The sequence below is a fragment of the Lepisosteus platostomus genome, chromosome 2 (assembly GCF_059453375.1).
Source record: "Lepisosteus platostomus isolate fLepPlt1 chromosome 2, fLepPlt1.hap1, whole genome shotgun sequence".
In the NCBI taxonomy this organism is placed as follows: Eukaryota; Metazoa; Chordata; class Actinopteri; order Semionotiformes; family Lepisosteidae; genus Lepisosteus; species Lepisosteus platostomus.
In genome coordinates this window covers 19,139,402-19,159,885 of record NC_142612.1, presented here as the reverse complement: position 1 = coordinate 19,159,885, position 20,484 = coordinate 19,139,402, and positions in this window count along the sequence as shown.

Genomic DNA, 20,484 nt, shown 5'->3' with positions numbered 1-20,484 from the left:
GTGACTCAGTTTAAATAATTCATTGCAATACATCAGATCCTGTACATAAACCCTCTTGGTGAGAGTGAGTTAGTAACTGAGTTTTTATTGAATATAAATACAATAAATACTGCAAATCAAGATAACACACCTGCATACAACAGCCAAATGAAATTCACAAAACTGAAATAGGATTTTGTATTCAATAAGTAAACACATTAAACAGAATATAATTTTAATAAAAACTAGAGCATTTTCATAGGTTCTTCATTATTTGTGTTCTTTCTACTTCACATACATACAAAGTATTATATGATGCAAGCTATCTAACAAGTTAACAAGTTGTTATGTAGGTACTTCCCTAGGAATCGTAAAGCACAGCACACGATTGTTTACTTTCCTATAAGAGAATGACTTGGGAAAATACTGAAGTGTTGCTTGAAGCACTGAAGATAAATCTATTCGGTGTAAGAACTCAGCATCATTGGTCGGTTTCAAACTGGGGTTCATCTGATGTTGTAAAGATTGATAAGATTATCTTTTTCCAAGTGTATTCAACAGACTTGCATAGGTTAGAAATTCTAAAAAGAAACAGGTATGCGCTGAACCCCGTTCAATCTATTAAATGTTTTGGCACACATTTAACTTCACATACTGTAGGTCTTACATCACCTATTGTTAGATAATCACATATTATCTAACATGTGATTATTAAATAATCACATATTATCTAACGATAATTGTCTGATATCATACCGCATGAGAAAAATAATTTCCTATTTGAACAATCAACTTATGAATCAATCATATTATGGACATACACATGGGGCAGATGGATATGCAGTGGTACAGTGGTTAGCATTGCCATCTTGCAGTGCTGGGGTCCTGTGTACAATTCCAGACCTAGAGTGCTATCTGTGTTGAGTTTGTACGTTCTCCCTGCATTCACGTAGGTGTCCTGTGGATGCTCTGGATGCTGTGGTTTCTTCTCCCAGTCAAAATAACTGCCTGTTAGTGAGTGTGTGTCTGTGTCTGTGTGAGGCCTGTGATGGACTGGCATCCTGTCCAGTGTGCACACATTGTTTTGTTCTTGCTTCGATGGCCATTTGCATTGTTCTTGTTAAAAATTAATACATATTCAGAAGAATGCCTTAAGGTCTAATTCAGTGCCTTATCCATTGGGTATCAAAGTATTAAAGAAGAAAATCCAGAAAATCCACAACCTTGAAGAAGAGGAGTCAATCAGGATTATACTACAAACCTGTTTTGTAAGCAGTCTCAATGAGAGCAAACCCGACTCAAAAACAAAAATTAATACAGCTATACAATTTAATTTAATGGATGTAGTATTTAAGCATTAAGCGCATTCAGAACTTGTGTTTATTTTTAATAAACAAATTATTATGATTCATTATTTTAGTTTCCTAAAATGCAACTGAGGAAATGTCAATAAGCTTGAACAATATTAAACGGGATGTTGAATGTGAATCAATAGTCAAAGCAAACAACAAACCCAGAGGTATGTTGTTTGCTTTGATTATTGATCTTTGTATTCTGGTTGTATTACCGTTGTCGACAATCAGAATATGTCTCTAATAAGATAATAAATTCTCTAATAAAAACACACTAAACTGTTAGATCATCCATTGTATAACACAGCTTCCTTCCAATTCTAACATGTTTATTAAAATGAAAAGAGGAATAATTACAAGAGTTTCTACTGTACCTACATTCAAAATATCTTAAATTATGGTATCAAGGGTTGTATCTCTCAAGAATGTAATTAAACACGTTTAAACAAAGCAACTGGAAAGAAATATTGTTTTGGCAACTCCTAAATACTAACATTATTTCCCATTCTGAACAGTAAGCAAGTTTGACATTAAGTGAAGTTGCTGTGTTCTGTTTACAGAGCACAAACTGAACCCTTGTAGTCACAAGGATCTAAAGCTTAGAACAAAATTCACATCCAAAATAATAAAAAGAGCAGTAATTACAAGACACATACCAATAGATACACCAACACATCATGTGTTTGACTCTGGTTCCCCTCCTTGTTTTACAGTAATTGGTTTCTAGGGACTGATAGGATTTTCCTTCGGTTTGTACTGTTACAAATTGGCGTGTTTGGGATTTATTAATAGTTGTCAAAGTGAAAATATGATAATGCTATCAAACCAATGCAAGAATATCAGCTACTGTATATTGCTGCCTATAGTCAGGAATGAAAACCAACCAAATTGAGCATGCGTCTTCTCTTTTTTCCTGGCTCCACAGTGACATGGTGGAGTTACAGAGAGACAGTCACAAGAATATTCACTAATGGGCTTGCCAAAGGTAGTGAGAGGTAGGACAATCCAGTGGAATTCTTGATTTCCATGAACAGTTGTAAGGTTTCTAGTGTTGGAAGAGAGTGACTGGGCATTAGAGAAGACACACAGAATCCATGGAGGCCATTCCATGAAACATAAAGTAATTTCAGTGTTATTTTGTCTCTCCATTTTTGATTACCAGCTGCTATGCTGCTTTTTTTCATTCAATACATAATTTATTCATCTTCAGCACTGAATATGTTATATGACACCCATAAGTAATACTTCTGTTTTGGCTGGAAGATTCAGTTTCTCTTCTGTTGTTTTCCTTACTTTTGGATGCACTGTCAAACTCTCCATCGGTTAACAATTTATACTCCTGTTAAGAACAGTCAGCATTGCATATTGCTCTGAACTAATCATACACACTGGTACCTCTTTTCACGAACGTATTTCGTTCCTAGAAACCCTTTCGTATAATGAAAATCCATAAAAAGAAAAAAACTATTTCCATTATTTCTTAAGGGAGAAAGATTACGATCCGTTCCGGACCCCAAAAATGGCACTGCTACTTATTGTTATTGCAAACTAAACCAAGCTACTTGGTTATTCTTTCTTTTTTATTTATTTCTATTTTTTCTATTTTTATTTATTTATATTTATTTATTATTTGTTCAGCATGCCTATGGAGTTTCTAGGGAACCTCATGCGTTCTCTGCTGAATTTCAAGGGCCGAAGAAGTTTGACTTCCTCCATTTATGGTTTGTGGTAGAGGCCCCCAACAGATATTTAGTGACACTTATTATTTTGGAATAGGGAATTGAAAGACACAGATGAAGAACTTTTCTAGGACAATATAAATTCATCTTCCAAAATTCCTACTCACTGAGCAAATCACTTACATTTTCCTTGTAGAGTACAGTTTGACCCTTGTAGAAACCCATCCCTAATCCTTTATATTCATGTTATCCAAGAGCTGCAATTGTACACATGCTTTGGGAGTGCCAGGTGGTCATGGTTTGGAAACTGCTTTCCTCTTTTCTGTCCACTCAAAAGAAATAGCCCTTGCTCTCACATAGTGTTTTTCCTAAATGATGACTCCAGTGCTGACCTCTCAAAGATACAGTTAAAAAACACAGGTGCTGCATTGAGAAGCTTGGCTTTCCATCCCTTCTGTCATTAATTCTTTTTCTGTCTGGCCACTCTTCTTATAGAGATCTCCAGTGCACAAATCTTTGATTTTTCAAGCTACTTAAAAGACAGTTCCTAAAGCTAAGAAGTAGATGTGGATGTTTGCCTGTTACACCTTCCAGCATGTTGGGTCACAAACCCACTACCCTAAGATTATGAGTCTCATGCTCTACCAACAGACCTAGTCGGGGCCGTAAAGCTAAGAAGTACTGATTACTAAGTTCACATTATTCTCCTCAATAAAAAAAATACAATTCAAACTTAAATAAATGTCCAAGTCCATTTCAGTCTAACTTTTCTACATTATAAATATAAATTAATCTAAGAGACCGCTGTTTAGATATTTCAGTCCTTGCAATCATTTGAATGAGATCTGCTAGTACTTTGTCATTACATATCATGAAATCGAAGCATACATGATTGCTCTTAAGTACCAGACACAAACAGGCAGAGAGCAGTTTTTGCTCTCTCTGCCATTCATATTTCATTGTAACTTATCTCACAAAGATTTCCCCTTCACAAGAGAGAATGATTTAGACACTCATAATAACGATTTTGTGGCTCTTTACAGGATTTTGCTGTTTTATCATGCAGCAAGCTGTCATCTTCTTCACTCTGACCTGGAGGAACATAATTGTAGTTTTAAAATGCTTAAAAAATAAATGTTGTTTGGTCTTTAAAGGACCAATGTTAGTGTTCAAGAAGAACACGTTATTTATTTAATGTAGAAAACAGTAGCTCAGTAGATGTGACTGCACGATTCATTGCTGCCTTACAGCGCTGAAGCCTTGGCTTCAGTTCCTGTCCTGGGGTGCTATCTGTGTGAAATTCTTATGTTCTTCCTGTGTCCGCTTGGGTTTCCTCTGGGTGCTCCAGATTCCTCTCACAGTCTAAAGACATACTGGTAGGTTAATTGGCTCCAGAGAAATCTGGCCCTGGAGTGACTGTGTGCATGTCTGTGTCTGTGTGTGCCGTGCAATGGACTGGGGCTGTACCCCAACTTGCACTCGTAGCTTGCAGAGATAGGCTCTGACTTCCCCATGACCCTGAATTGAATAAAGCACTCAGAATGTGGATGGAATAATAAAATTGCATGTATTTTTAAGTACCATAAAGATCACTAAGTAAGGAGCAAAAGGAGCAAAGTACATTTGGATGAATAGCATAATGGCTTAATTTTTCTTGTAGTCTGAGACATGTCTTAATGTGCTCTCTGATTTGTATGATGCAGCATGAGTGCAATTGTGAAGCACATTACAGTTATTAATTATGATCCTTTGACACCCCAGAAAGCAATATATTCAACACACAGCTTTAAATCAAACTGACAAATGAGCAAAATGAAAATTAGACAGACACCTATAGTGATAATAATTGTTAAGTAAGAAGTAATTGCTGCTACTGTATAGTTAGGGTTAATGCAAACGTGACAGAGTCTGTTGCAGTTAAGAATTGTATTCAACATGTGCTGAGATTGGCCAGTAGAATGCAAGCAGACAGAAATTGTGGAAAGTGTGAAGCATGTTATTTTATATACAGTATAAACACTATACAGTATACAGTATATATATATCACTACAAAATAGGGAGGAATGTCCCAGAGTGTTGTATTAATGTAAAAGTAAAGTGTAATCCTTACACCAATCTAAAATACCAGATAGCACACCTTAAGGAATGAAAACTGATCAAGAGAACACATGGATTATTTGTTTCTCTGGCACAGTGAGATGACAGAGCAATGACAAAGAGCATTACTAAAATTGGAATACAGCAATTAACACATAAACACGCAAACTGTTATTTACAAATCATTAGCAAAGACTGAAATTCAGGCCTTCTACAGCCAAAAGGCTACATTATAACATAGGAAGATAATGCTGGTTTCTGCAGGACAGTCAGCTCTCTAAAATATATACAATACAAACATATGAGAATCATTTCTCAAAATCAGACAATGCATCCAGAGATACAAGCTCTGCCTGGCTGATATTAAAAGGGAATAAATCTTTACTCCAGTATAAACAGAAACAGTCCTTCACCCTTAAATGTATTTCTGGTTTCTTTCATGATCGAAAGCTGGTGCTTTGGATCTGTAGACATGTGGACATTACTCACTGCATCTTGCTTCTTCTGTTCTGGAGGTTGAGAATGAAAGATTTGAGTTGTGCCAATCCCTACTCTTTATATACAAGTTGATCTTCTTGGACAATCCACTCACAATCCACAAACTTACTGTTTTGTTGGCTTCTTTGTTTCAGCTTCTTCCACAGAGTATTCAGCCTAATTGGTAAGAGGCTCAGCATGAGTGGATAGGGATGAAGCACGTTTTCACTTTGTAACCTGCCACAACTGACCTCTTAGGGCATCTCATTTCCCAGCTCTGCTTTAGCAACAGCCTTCCTATTGGTGGATAATTATTACATCAACAATGGCAATTGTTGCAACTTTTAACAACACTTCCAACCTGACCTGAGGCTTTGCAAGCTGCCCAGTGGAGTTAAGACATAGTGGAGCCACTAAAGCAGGTGGCCCAGACAAGTCATCTGCGTCCCCTCATTGTTTACTAACCTGTATTGGCTAAATGGTACATTTATTACAAACATGTATTACAATAAGTACCACATCAGGTGCTTACAGTATGAGGTTATATCCTGTGCATAGTCCCTTTGTTTCATATTTAATACTTTCTGTGGTAAATTCCTCATGTGTATCTTTTAATGCCTATAACAATAATGGATTTAGACAAACATTTCCAGTATTTGACATCCATAATGTAGCAATAATGCTCATGCCTCATATACAGCAATTAACCTAGTTGTTGTTTTACAGTAGAGTGTTTCCATCTGTTGATAGACTGTACCACTTACAGATTGCGCATCCAACCTCATCCTTTAGAAAGGGTGCTCCCAGTATTTGTACTGAAAATAAAAGGCAGCCTAGTGCTGGACATCTGCAACAGCACGGTGCTGAAATGATTCAGGATAGCACACTCCTGCCCAGACTGAAGATCTGTCATGTTTCTGATGCTGTTTGGTTTCCAGCAGAATAGGGGTAGATTGTGTTTCTGCTGGTGAGACAGATTGCTACCTTTGCTTAGCTTCTCAGTCTTTCATGTAACTTTCAGCACTTTTCCTGAAATCTTCCTGCAGAGCAGACAATATGTATATAAAAAATGCATGCATTACTTTAAAATACATGTACTGTATTTGTAGAGCTGTGTGCATCACGTATATTCTGTAAAACAGTAGACAACAATATATATAGAATCTTTAAAATTGGAAGTTTTTTCATCAGAAAAGAATCAACGAATATCAAAATTCTTTGAGAAAGAAAGTAAACTTTGTAATGTGAGTCTTAGCTAAACAGATCACTGATTGTTTTTACCATATCAATTAAAATGAAATAGGTGACATCTTTTTCTGTCACATTGTGATCAAAAAGGCTGCAAATAACAAATGATGTGTTTAGCATCTAATGGTATGTGTTTTAGTATTAAACATACAGCACAATTGCTGGATAATATTGCCTTTGAGATGTAGATGGAGTAGAACTATTTAATATAAAGTAAATAAGTTGGGACATATTTGCATTATGTTTCACCATAATTAGGTAATTATCTCTGTGTTGATAAATGCCATATGGTTATTATCTTTTATTTATTCCTTGCTGAGATTTTTGGAATGTCAACACCATGATGAACTTTATTCAGCCATGTTGATGTGTTTGGTTTTTCCTATACTTCAATAATCTTGAACAAAGGTTAACAAAACCTTTTTTGAGTGTTATTGGATTTTCAAGCTTATCTAAAACAGTTTTACATTTTGCTGTGAAAGACCTTGCACTTCAGAATAGTCAAGGAGAATGCTGTTTATTTTTTTGCTTTAAAATTAACTAGATTGTGTATTGCCATTCTCATAGGAAGTAAAACTGTCTGGTGACAATCAGTCTACATGTAGGATTTCATAACTTAGTCAATGAAAGAAAATACTATGAAACCTTCATTACTGATTTTGACAATTTGCTATGACGAACATGTATACAGTATGTATCATGGTAGTTATGTTTTTGTGAAAAAATGTTTTGTACTAAGCATTAACATATTCAGCATGTAGTTGAAATATCTTGTGAGCATTGAAAGATTGTTTAGTGACTTAGAAATCCTAATTTCTGTAAAGACTGATTTAATTTACCATTTTTAAGGTTTAGCCTTTGTAACACAAACATCACAAAATGTATTACTAGGAAAAATGCATAAAGATTTGTCTCAGCTGGTGGTTGGCAGTCATTTGATTTCAGCAGCTTAGAAAAATTCAGATAAAACGAGGGGAAATGGCCAGCTGTGATGTGTTTTTCTCCTGATTATTTGTAAAAGTATATATCTTTACAAGTGAAATACAGAAGTGCTAATAGAATGGTTCAGGCATACAAGACATCCTGCCTACAAAACTAGGAACATGAATCTCTGAAATACATCTCCTCAGCATGTTTACTTTATTAAAATATATCAAACAAAGAAAATATACATCCTATCACACTTTCTGCAAAACACTTTATTCTATCACAATAGGCTAAAAGGACAAAAATACCAAATTAACTACAGATTACCATGGCAACCATTTCTGTTTTTTATATACACATTGTACAGTATACCATTGATTGTGCTAGGTATGAATGACATGTAATGAGGTTTTGGTGTAATTTTTTAAGACTTGTATTCAGTATCATGCAAAAATATTCAGACCCAAGCACAATGTTCACACTGTTGCTTGAAAGCTTGCAGTTAGGACACTTAGAATTAGCAAATAATATTTTTTTTCTATACACAACCTACATATATTCAAAAGCAACAAAAGTAAAGAACTAAGTAGATAAAAAAAATTAAAGAATAAGTTGTGTAAGTTCAAACCTTTTGCAGTTTCTCTGTCTAAACATAAATTAATTTAGATGCATAAAATAGGCATGGCACGTCACAGTTATTTGAATGTACTCTGTCTGTGTACAATAATTCAAATTCAGTCTACCAGAATGTTGAAATCTCTGAATATCTCAGTGAGCACAGTCGACTCAATCATCAGTAAATGGAAGATGTATCATACCACCCAGACACTGCCTGTCACGCCCTCTGCAGCCAGAGGGCGCTCCTACTCTGTCCTGTTCCTAGTTTCCTGTCCTTTGCTCTCCTTCTGGTGTCTCCCTCTCTGGGACTATATATTTCCGGGTCACTTATTCTGTTTTGCTCAGCATTGACGTTCGGATGTCCTGAAACCCGCCTAGCATCCAGGTCGCCCCACGTCCGCTGCCTGAGGGCATTGGTTTCTATTCGACTCCTGAACTGCTGAGCCCGGGCTTTTTCCCCGTTCCGCCGCTACGCATATGGGTCTTTTTCCGCTCTCCTGCCTCTCCATGGTTTGTCCCTTCTGACATCCGTGACACTGCCTAGATCAAACTGTCCCTCCAAACTGAGTGGCTTTGCAAGGAGGACAATAATGAGGGATGCCACTGAGAGGTCAAAGATAATTTGGAAAGAGCAATAGAGTTCAGTGACTGACATGTAACAACATTGCGCATCAGTCAACAATATCCCAGTCATTCCACAAACTTGTCCTGTCTGGCAGATCAGAAGACCAATCTCAGATCCTGAATGGAGTTTGCAACCATGCACCTGAATAATCTTGCAAAAATGTGGCAAAAGATTTTGAAGCCAGATGCGGCCATATTGGAACATTGCGGTCTACATGCTTTCCTTTATTTTTGGTGCGGACAGAATCCAGCACATCTCTCGGTCAACACCACCCTTGAAGTCAAGCATGATTGGGGCAGCATCATGGTGTGGGAATGGTTTTCCTCAGAAGGGACTGGAAACTTGCTATATTTAAAAAAAGTGGATGAAGCAAAGTAATGCAAGTACTAGAGGAATACCAGTTTCAGTCTGCCAAAGACAAAAAACTGGGGCAAACATCCACCTTTCATCCGGCCAAAGCTACACTGGAGTGGTTTAAGAATAAATATTCTGGAGGGATCTAGTTAAAATCCAGACTTGAATCCTTTTGAGAATTGGTGGTAAGATTTTAAAATAGTTGTTAATAAGCAATTTGCAAGTAATTTGAGAGAGCAGAAGCAAATCTGTCAAGAGGAACTCCAGTGCACAAGGTTCGTAAACACTCAATAAGACTTGTAATTTTTGTCAAAGGTGTTTTCCACAAAAATTGAGATCATGGGTCTAAATACACAATAAAAAAAATAATTTCTTTTGTGGACTTTTTCTTTAGCTTACCCTTGGATGTCTTTACTTAGTACTGTACATTCAGATTTTGAATCAATGTTAATTTAAAACAATCCGTGGGCATCATTTTGTAATTTCACAAAATGGGATGCTTTTGTAGTACAAGGCACTGCCTATGTACAATACTATATATAATCTAAAACCCATTTAGAATTGTTCCTGGTTCAAAAAACCAATCTCAATACAATTTCATATAAATTAGTCAATTCACTTCCTTACAAAATCAAATGAAAACAGAAAAAGTATCATCTGTCAAAACGCAATGCAAGTGCTCCCTGTTATTATTTTATGCTCTGCACTGTGTAGTTTGTATGATATGACTTTTTTTATTATTTTCATTAATAAAAGGCAGGAAACACCCCATTTCACTGATCTATTAAGAAATACTCTGGCTCCACCTGGTGCCTGAAATTATTTTTAATACAGTGCCATGACATATACTGTATATGAAACATTCTGTACCGAGGACAAATTTAAGGAAATATCTACACTTTTATTTGTAATGCATGTATACCTGGGGATATTTTAATTTCAGACTTTAAAGCTTTAAACCAATATATTTTAGGGTGTTTTAGAAAAATGCAGGGCACACACAGACACAAACTCACACCAAGGGCAGTGTTTCCAGTAAATGATTAACCTACCAGTATGTCTTTGGACTGTGGTGGGAAACTGGAGCCCTGGAGGAACATGGTGAGCACATACAAACTCCAAGCAGATAGCACTTCAGGTCTGGAAATGAGCCCAGGGCCGTAGTGCTGCAAGGCAGCAGTGCTCGCTACTGCGCTACTGGGCCACCATCATACTTGAAATCATTTTTGAAACATAAATGGATCACACTATTACCAGTTTTGAAACAAAAGTCAGAACAGTGTCTTAGTTTCCACTTAGCGATGATTTTTATTGTGTTTCTTTTTTTTTAATTCTAATGTTCACCAATTATATTTGTTTTATGTATGCATACATGAGAATGATTTACTGTAGTTTAGGTGGGTAGCTGCGTCAGCATGTGTAGGCTGCAAAGGAAGAAACATGCCATTGTGTTTTCTTTCTTCTCTTTTCAGCATGGAATAAACCTATTACTTGTACATAAGAATCATGATCAGTTTTTTTTTTTATTTTGGCATATTAAAATGTAGCCATACATTCAAGAATAAAAAGCAATGAAAACGAGTCACCTATGGTCACAATGTGAAATACCCTTGTAGTGGTGAACTGCTAAGAAACTGTTGAATTTAGATTTTGTCAGTATATTTTTCTGGAAAAATGTAACCTCATAACAACCACTTAATTTTTATAGAACATCAAAATAAGATATTATATACAGCATGTTTAATTTCTAAGTGTTAGGTGACCCCTGTACTTTTCTTCAAAAAAAAGATTTGTAAAATAAAAAAGGTAATACAGCAGTAAGAGGATGGAGGCAGATGGGTGAGGGTAGATCTCAGGGGAATGGGAAAAGAATCAGAGTCCAGGCTACAGAGGTGAAGCGATCATCAGGCCCTTATTTCAGCTGAACTTAAGCCACCCTGCAGCATCATGAGAGGAAGAAAAAGTTTTCTCTCCTTTTTCTTTGCCTGTTTCCCCTGGCAGAGCTCTCTTTATAGCTAGATCACAGAATTTACAATTCTCATTCCCACACAGCTCCCCTCTTCCAGCAGCTGCATGACTTTCCTTTCTTGCCTTTCTGTTATCGAAAACTTAATTTGCAGCTACCTGCCGTCTACACATTATGGCAGAATCTCAAGGACATATTGTTAACAAAAGAAGTGTTTTAAACATAAACAGCGTTTTACAGATGCAAGGGCATCGGTGCTTCAAGTACAGGCATAAAGTTACAAGGGTTATAATAGCAATCATTTTTAGTTTACTATGGTGTTGCATAAAAGATATATATTAAAAACAATGCTTCAGTCTCCCTTTCACCCACTGCAAACACAGCTAGCATGCAGATGCATTTAACCCTTCTTCACCCAGAGTCGCGTCTACCCCCGAGCATTGTTTTTGCTTTTTACTGCCATAGTCATCTTGGTCATCTCTGTCTTTAACTCAGCATGAGAGAATCAGCATGAGTTTTCACCGTAGAATCTTACCATACCACTAAACAGGTACAATTACAACATGTACCTCCACACACCTAAAGAAGGCTCGACGGCTGAAACGTTGTGTCTCTTTTCTTTTCAGCATGGAATAAACCTTTACATGTTCCTTTGCAACTATCTACTTGAACTTATTCATTTACAATATGGATTGTTTGGATTACACTGTGTGAGCGAGCCCCAAGCCAACACCCTGGAAGGCTTGTCTCCTTGTAAGCCGCACTTGTCTGTACTAACTCCACACGTTGCCCACTAGTCAGGCACACAGAGTTATTTACCTTCTGGATTGGGGGCCTCGATGCCCTAGCCTTCTCCACGTTGCCAAAGAGCACTACTCTCCACCCTCCCAAGCCTACTCTATTCTGAACAGTCTCAAATGCGAGCTTGTCTGTTCAGTGCCCAGTTAGCTAACTTGCCTCCACACTACTCATCAGGAACTGAAAAACAAAGACAGATTAATATGTGTGTAATCATTCATTCAACCCATTCATTCTGGAGATTTCTTTTTGTACCTGTAAATATAATGAGGTAAGTTATTCTGACTCACCTTGGGTTGTTTTGAATCTGGTGGCAATTTCAACTTGAGATCAATATCTCACCTGGAGTCCTAATGCAGACAGATGTTCTGGATCCCATCTCAGATATAAACTTCCTCTAACCTGACTTTTCACATACACTTTCTCTCCTATTTCCGCTCTCGAAGTCTCCCTTGCTTCTTGTTCCCTGTGCTTTTAATCTTTTTCAGCCTGTCTGTCACGCACTTGTCTGTGATTTTGTCTCACCGATTGGTTTAAAATCCTGTGATATTTCAGTATTCGCTCTTTGAACAGTGTAGTATCTCATCAGTATATCAGGGTGCATCCCCTGGTAACCTCGTAGCACATCCTGGCCTTCAATCAAAAGGTGTCAGTCCAGTAGCTTTGGATGGGCTTGTCCTCAAACTCCATATAATTGCAGACAGCATTTGATGCCAACTCCTTCCTTCTGTTGAACTGCCTTTGCTAACTGTATCTTTATAGTCCTATTACTACGTTCCACTGCTCCTGAGCTGGAGGATGGTAAGGAATGTGAAACTTTTGTTTCACCCCCAGCAACTGCATGGCTTCTTTGATTGCTTTCCCTGTGTTCTGTGATCTGAGTCTATTTGATATGATAGTCCCAGTCTTGGAAAAATGTCAGTCGCCAATCTGCCTGTACCTGTATTTTAACCTAGTAGTCATAAACATTTTTGCATATTCTCAGAAGCCTCTGTATTTTTTTATCTAATTTGCCTGTAAAGGCTGCAAAGCCATAAGCAAGGCAGATAATAATTAATGCTCTCCTGATGACGATATGTTGTACACCAAACAGCAAACCAATTCAGACAAAAGAGCACAAAGCCTGGAGACCCATCAGAGCACATAACCAGTAAAGCAATCAAATTGGAAGGCCTGTGCTCAAATCAGAAATCAAGACCATTGCAATCACTAACCTATTGCACCTGTCTGAGAAGCGTAAGTGGGACTGCCAAAACGTTTAATAAAGTTTGAAATGGAAATGGAGCGAGTACAGACCATCTAGGGACGCCTCTGGAAAGATGAACACAGAGTCTAGGCTCAGGAGTGAATTTTTAGGTTTTACTGACGAATGCCTGCGCATAGACTTTCCAGTTTCCACCCAGGGCACCAACACTGTGCCCAGTGACAAACAGGCCACATGCACTCACTCACACACTCACACAACCAGAACAGGACACAAATCCTGGTACTGACTGCCTCTGTTCCAGCCTCCCTCCATGATGGGAACCAGGCACACAACACAGAGGAGCAACTCAGACAGACCAGGCATTGTCAGAGCAAGGGCATAAAAGCAGAGCATTGTCAAAACAGCACTGCATTCATTTTCAAGTATTTACAGTCCTCCAAAGTCCTGTGTTGCCTTACACAGAATTTTCAGTTAATTTGTAAACCGTTATACCTGTCTTGCATAAAACCTTTAGAATTTAGGAATATACTGTATTTAAATGTCTGGTTAATATAATTTTTTATTCACTTTTAATAGAATCACTAGTGCAATTAATTTCCTTTTCATACTCATTTTTAATAGCCTGATTCATAGTATAACTTTTTATATAATTAATTTATGCATGGGTTGTTTCAATTTGGAGACTTGATTCAATTAAACATTTAAGGCTTATAAATTTTGAATAGACGTCTAATGTAGGAGGTTATTAGCAATCTATTTTAATTGTTTTAATTTCTAACTTAATCTAACATTGCAAATTATTTAATTGGATTTCTTAATCTTCGTGTCTTTTGCACCCAAACATCATAAAGTGCACATCTGCACTGTAATGATGTGATTCCCAGCGCTGGTCCTGGAGGAACACTGTGTCTACTAGTTTCATTCTGTCTGAGCTCTACATCTCCTGTGCTGACTGACGACATATTTGATCTACTTGCTTGTTTAGTCTTTCATTTAACCTGTTTCTATGACTTGGACAGTATTGAGTGTCAGAAATACCCCAATTACTTCAAGAGACCTGTCTCCAACAACTTCAGCACACAGAACTTTACACAGTCTCTTCTCCAGTTGTTGGCCATTGTTTCTTACTAATAGATCAGTTTATGACGAACAAACACCAATGAGAATGAAACTGCAACAGACACTCCCACAGTGAGATCTTTTCCCTTCTGCAGAGGCTCAGTTGCTTACATTTCACACAGCACTCCTGAAGGGCAGTTCAGAAACTTTGAAATTGGTGCAGTGTTGAAACCGATTCCAAATCCCATTTGACCTTTTTTGAGAGCTGAAGGCAAATATCCAAAAAGGCCCCAAATACCAAACTGAAATCCAGTTTTCTGTTATAAGCAAGTCAGCAGGAGCAGCAGCCAAAAGAGACAATGTTTGTCCAGGACCAGAATTTGGGAAACACACAGTAGGTGTAAAGAATGCACGTGTATCACAGCTCATACAGCACTGAGCTTGTTACATAAGGAAAGCAATATCACCCCCTTAGAATCTGGATAGTGTAGATATTCTAGAATTCTCCCTTGTCTGGAGTGTGATGCTTTGATCTCTGAAGCTGGAGGTACCCCTGAGTGGCTATGTTTGTGGGTGCAAAGCAGAACCTTCCACACTGGCGCTCTGATTAGGATCCAATAGGACTGTCCATCAGTTGCTGTGTTTGTTGTGTAGGAGAAGCCTACACAACAAAGGAGAACCTTAGAGGGTGAGAATATTTGGCACTAAACTGATAACAGAAGATGGGGTTACTGGAAATCATTTCATTCTCCCACAGTGAGGTCTTTTGGCTTAGCAGAATTCTCCACTGCCTGGGGAGCTGCTTTGTGTGGACTGAAGCTGGCGATGGCTGTATGTGGGCGTGATCGAATCCCAGCAGGGGCAGAGCCATGCTTGTCACAGCCGCTCAGGATATTGTGCTGTTCATTAAAATGTAAACACAGTCTTCAGGAACATGATGTACCATAATTGCACCAGAGCAACTGCAGGGTAAGTGCACCTGTTGTGATGCATTCATGCTCAAAACATACAGACCTTTGGTTCTTCCGTGGGCTTGCAGATGAAAAGATGAAATGGTAATTTTCTTCCATTTTGACTGGCTGTTCGGGTTACATGTACAGAACACACAGTTTGCTATATATGAATATTCTTGATTATGCTGCATCTATTGCGAAATATTAAGAGCAAAACTGTGAATGAAAATATTAAAATCAGAACAGTGAACTCATTTTCGCATTGGTAGAACAAATTCACCATGGTAGTGTTGTTTGTTCAATCTTTAAGGCATGAGCTGAGAGGTTTTCATTTTCTATGAGTTATCATTTCAGAAAACCATCTGTCTACCTATAGAATGGATGTGATATCGATGGTCACACTAATTTGTGCTTACTTTTTTAACTTATTATTTTTGTGATACATTCATGTGTGTGCACAAATGAAATATCATAGTTTAGCAAACCAAGAAGTTTAAGGCAGCAATGCAAAAAAGAAAGAAAATGTTATAAGAAACATTTTATGTTGCCCCTCAGAATTCTGACTTTCAGATACTGTTTATTGTGCACCTCCTACTACTCTGAAGACAGGTCACCCATGGACAATTGTTTGTAAAGTAATTTCCCACTTGGAGTGTCAAATTCCTGAGAGTGGATTATAATAATGTACAGTATAAGCTGTCTGAACATGACAAGTGACAGAATCCGATAGTAGGAAAGGAAAATTCTCCAAGTGAAGTTTTGACCTGCATTATATCAATTAAGATATTAAATTAAATGTAAATTACATTGAACATTTTAGCATGTACAACAAAATGATCTGCCATGATGCATAGGCATATATAACAACACAGCCAGGTTGTCTGTAACACTTTTATGTATTATTGGAAAACCTCAAGCAGTTCACAAGTATTGTAGTCATCATTGAGGGAGCAAGGCTCAAATGCACCATCCAGATTTCATACTTTCCATTAATCCATTTTCCAGCTGCTTTCCAATACCAAGGCCAAAGAGAAGATGGAGCCTGTCCTGACAAGCAATGGACACCCTGGAGTACATCTCAGGGTACTTACAGACACAGACCCACACACACTCACACCGGGACCATTTTCCTCAGAAACCAATTAACCTACCAGTATGTCTTTGGATTGTGGGAGGAAACCCACACAAGGATTTGTGGAGAACGTAAAAACTCACACAGATAACACCCCAGGTCCAGAATTGAACCCAGAGCCCCAGCATTGCTAACCAATGCACTGTTATTCTACTTTCATGAATTAATTTTCAATTAAAAATATTTTCCTTTCTGTGTTCTAATTGATCTGTTTCAATAACATGTTGTTCATTAAATAAATAGAAAAATCCTGAATCCCAAGGTCATGTGGCTTGAAGGTTTTGAGCTAGGAGCCTTTTCTAAAATGGCAACTATCTTTAGAAAACTAATTAAACTTATACTCTGTCTGTACCCTGACTTCTGGGTATTTTTCATTTTTCTTTCCTTTCTTTTAATTTCCAAGCGGACAGCATTGATACTTTAAGCCTGGGGGAACCCATATATGCTTTCTTTCATTACTGCAAAGAAAGACTTCTTGAGAGAGGTCGAATACAGAGGCAAGGAAGAAGTATGCGCGCTTTTTGGCAGAGGATTGGAGTGACTTTATTATTGAGAACATATTTTAATTTTCAGCCAAGTATTGGGAAAGCTAATGTACCTTAGAGGTGATGAATGTACTCTGGCGAAGCTTGTGAATTGCTAAAATACTGTCAAATCTAATTTTCCCCCATTTCCTTACTGAGTTTATAGCACCTTAATTAAATGTCACCACACTGCTACAAACATTACAGGCTGATTGAGTACAAATCATATCAAAAGGTGTCTTCAATTTGTTCAGTTCTGCCACTAGCCTCGATTCCACAAGAGGATGACATTCCTGAAGTAAAAAAAAGCACAAAACTGAGAAATCTCAGTTTTCAAACATTTCTCAAGCATTTTTTTTTGCCTGGTTTAAACCTTGATGCTTTCATTAGGTATGAATTAATGCTTTAATTTTCAGCCTATGCTGCAACTCCACCTCAGCAAAAACACAAAATCAGAGATAAGAAAAATTGAAAAATGTAGATGTAAACTACCTCTGGTATCTTTAAAGCAGTAATGGAATCTGTATTTTGTTTCTCCAAAAACAATCATTTTCAATATATGAAAACAAAGTTTGTATTGTGCATCTAACATAGATTTTGAAATTACATTGTATACATTGCACATTTTTAAACAAAATGAATAAATAATTGATTCATTTGTTTAGGGCTTTTCATCCCAGAGGATTCGGAAAGACTTCACACATAAGAAAAGGACCCACTTCATCCTTCACTGAAGTGTTAGTCACTATGCAGGTTACAAGCCAACAGTCCCACTACAAAACAAATCAGGAGGAGAAGTGAGCACTTTACCAATTGAATAACGCTGAACGTTAAACAATTTATACATAGAAAGAGAAACAACCTCATTTAACATTGCAATGGCAATGATGTCTTCAGCTACAGTTCATTAAGATGCACATTAACTTGATAAGCAGTTAATGCTAATGCAATCAATCACATGCTAAGATTTGAATTTGGCATAGATCTCATACTGGAATACAACCAAAAAGTTAATGGACAATGGCAAAGAACTTATCAATGTCCTTTTACAACAAATACTCCAAATATTATTATTCTTAAGATTAAGCTATAGGCCATCTCATTATGATTTAAAATATTATTGGCCTTGCGTTTTCTTCACATTATTCAGTGAAGCATTAATTAAGACTAAGGGCAGCACAGCAGAGCAGTGGGTAGTATTGCTGCTTTGCAGTACCGGGGCCCTGTGTTCAATTCTGGACCTGGGGTGCTATCTGTGTTGAGTGTGTGTGTTCTCTCTGTGCTCACGTGGGTTTCCCCCGGGTGCTCCTGTTTCCTCCCACAACCCAAAAACATACTGGAAGGTTAAATTTTATTTAAATTATTTTGATTTATTTTCATTTAATTTATTGCATTATGGTTGGTCTCCCTTATCTTCATTTGCAAGTTTTCTAAATAAGATGAGGCGAGTAACTAAGGGGAGTCTGTTTATGTTTTTTGCAAATGGTTTTGGAAGTCTGGAACAAGATACCCAATACTGTTGTGCAAGATGACACTCTAGTTTTTAGAAAGAAACAGTTGATTTAGAGCCCGTGATCTATTAGTTAATAGCAATTAAAGGAGATAGGTGGCAGCAACCAGTCAGCAGCAATATCACCCTGCAACTCTCAACTGGCAACCCCTGTGAAGTTAAGCATGTGTGAGCCTGGTCAGTACCTGAATAGGAGACCTCCTGAGAAAAAATAAGGTTGGTGTGGAAGTGGTGTTAGTGGGGCCAGCAGGGGGTGCTCACCCTTTGGTCTGTGTGGGTCCTAATGCCCCAGTATAGTGACACTATACTGTAAAAAGGTGCTGTCCTTCAGATAAGATGTAAAACTGAGGTCCTGACTCTTGGTGGTCATTAAAAATCCCAGGGTGTTTCCTGAAAAGAGTGGGGCTGTTACCCTGGCATCCTGGCCAGATTACCCATTGGCCTTTACCAGTCATGGCTTCCTAATAATCCCCATCTATGAATTGGCTTCATCACTCTGTTCTCCTCCTCACTGATAGCTGGTGTGTGTTGTGTGTATTGTTGCAGGTGGATGGTGCACATTGGTGCACTTATTTTCAGTTACTTTTTGTGGGTTGATATTGTAAACAATTCATTATGTGATTAGCAATGTAGTGCTCTCTTTTTTATTCTGTCTGGTTCTCTCTGTAAATAATTCTGCCCCTTGTTTTCTGAATCATGAAAGTCTTTTTGTTAATATTTGTATTTATAACTTATTAATTATTAATATGTTTGATGTTTAATGTAAAGTCCCCATTTTGCTACTTTTTTGTACTATATACTGTTCAGTATGTCCTTCCTCACAAATAAAGTCATACATCAGTGTCATATTAAAATAGCATTACTCATATTGCTATCCATTTATGTCCCCTAGTTGCTGTTTCACTGTTGATTTTGAAGTAGGCCACTGGATTGAGTCCAATAATGGTGCTAAATCCATCTTTTTATAGTATGAGAAGCCCAAAATGACATGTAAAGTTCGCAATTGAAGTTCAACTGGCCGTATCTGCAAAATATTATTGCTTCTTCGCAGCCTTTGGGTCAGAACAGTGCGAGAAAAACTGATAACCATGTGACTATTTCACGCACCAACCAGAAGAGGGCGTAATTGTATTAAAATGCCGTGCTTTGTACAGGTTTCAAGATTAGACATTCTTATATGTTTTAACCCAGTAAATGAGATCTGTGTCTTCAACAGAACCGTTGGAAAAGAAGTGCTTCAGCAATAGGAGGCAATACTAGTAATGAGGCATGGTCTTTGGTCTTCCGTTATCAAAAACGTACAGATGCTAAAGAGATAGGGCTCGTATTCACTAAAACTTTTACCGGTATCGGGACTCACTGCGAATTAAGCGTAAAACACAATCTCTCTGCATCTTTCTCAGCAACAAAATCATCTTCATAACTCAATACCCGTAGCTTACATCATTGAAGAGTTTCAAACATTTCAGTTTCTATTAACAACAGGCAATTACACGTCTTTAATCAGCAGTCAGAAATCGATTAAATAACATCCTGCAGATTTAAAAAGCAGTGCAGAGTATCCTCTTTGAAATTCCTGCTGTGATACATGTATAGACGCTGTGTTGGATTTCCTTTGCTTACGTTATTTTAGACGGAGTCTAAATCCCACTGCTGGTGTTGTTTCTTTCTAAACATGTTATGATGAGTATTGCCTTATACTGTATATAATATATGTAACACTAGAGGGAGCTACAATTTTATCAAATAATAAATTCGATCATTGTAATTCTTAATTACTTATTTGAGAAAAAATAGAACAGGCTTTTTCTAGAACAGTAACAATAATAGGTGAATTCTAGAACAGTAATAGGTGATGACACAAGACACATGGTTAATGCATGAGTGATATATTTAAGCTTAATTTTGGAATTTTCACATGAATTTAGGTTTTCTTCAAAATTATCATATGCCATCAGAACGAGAAGCAAAAAAAAGA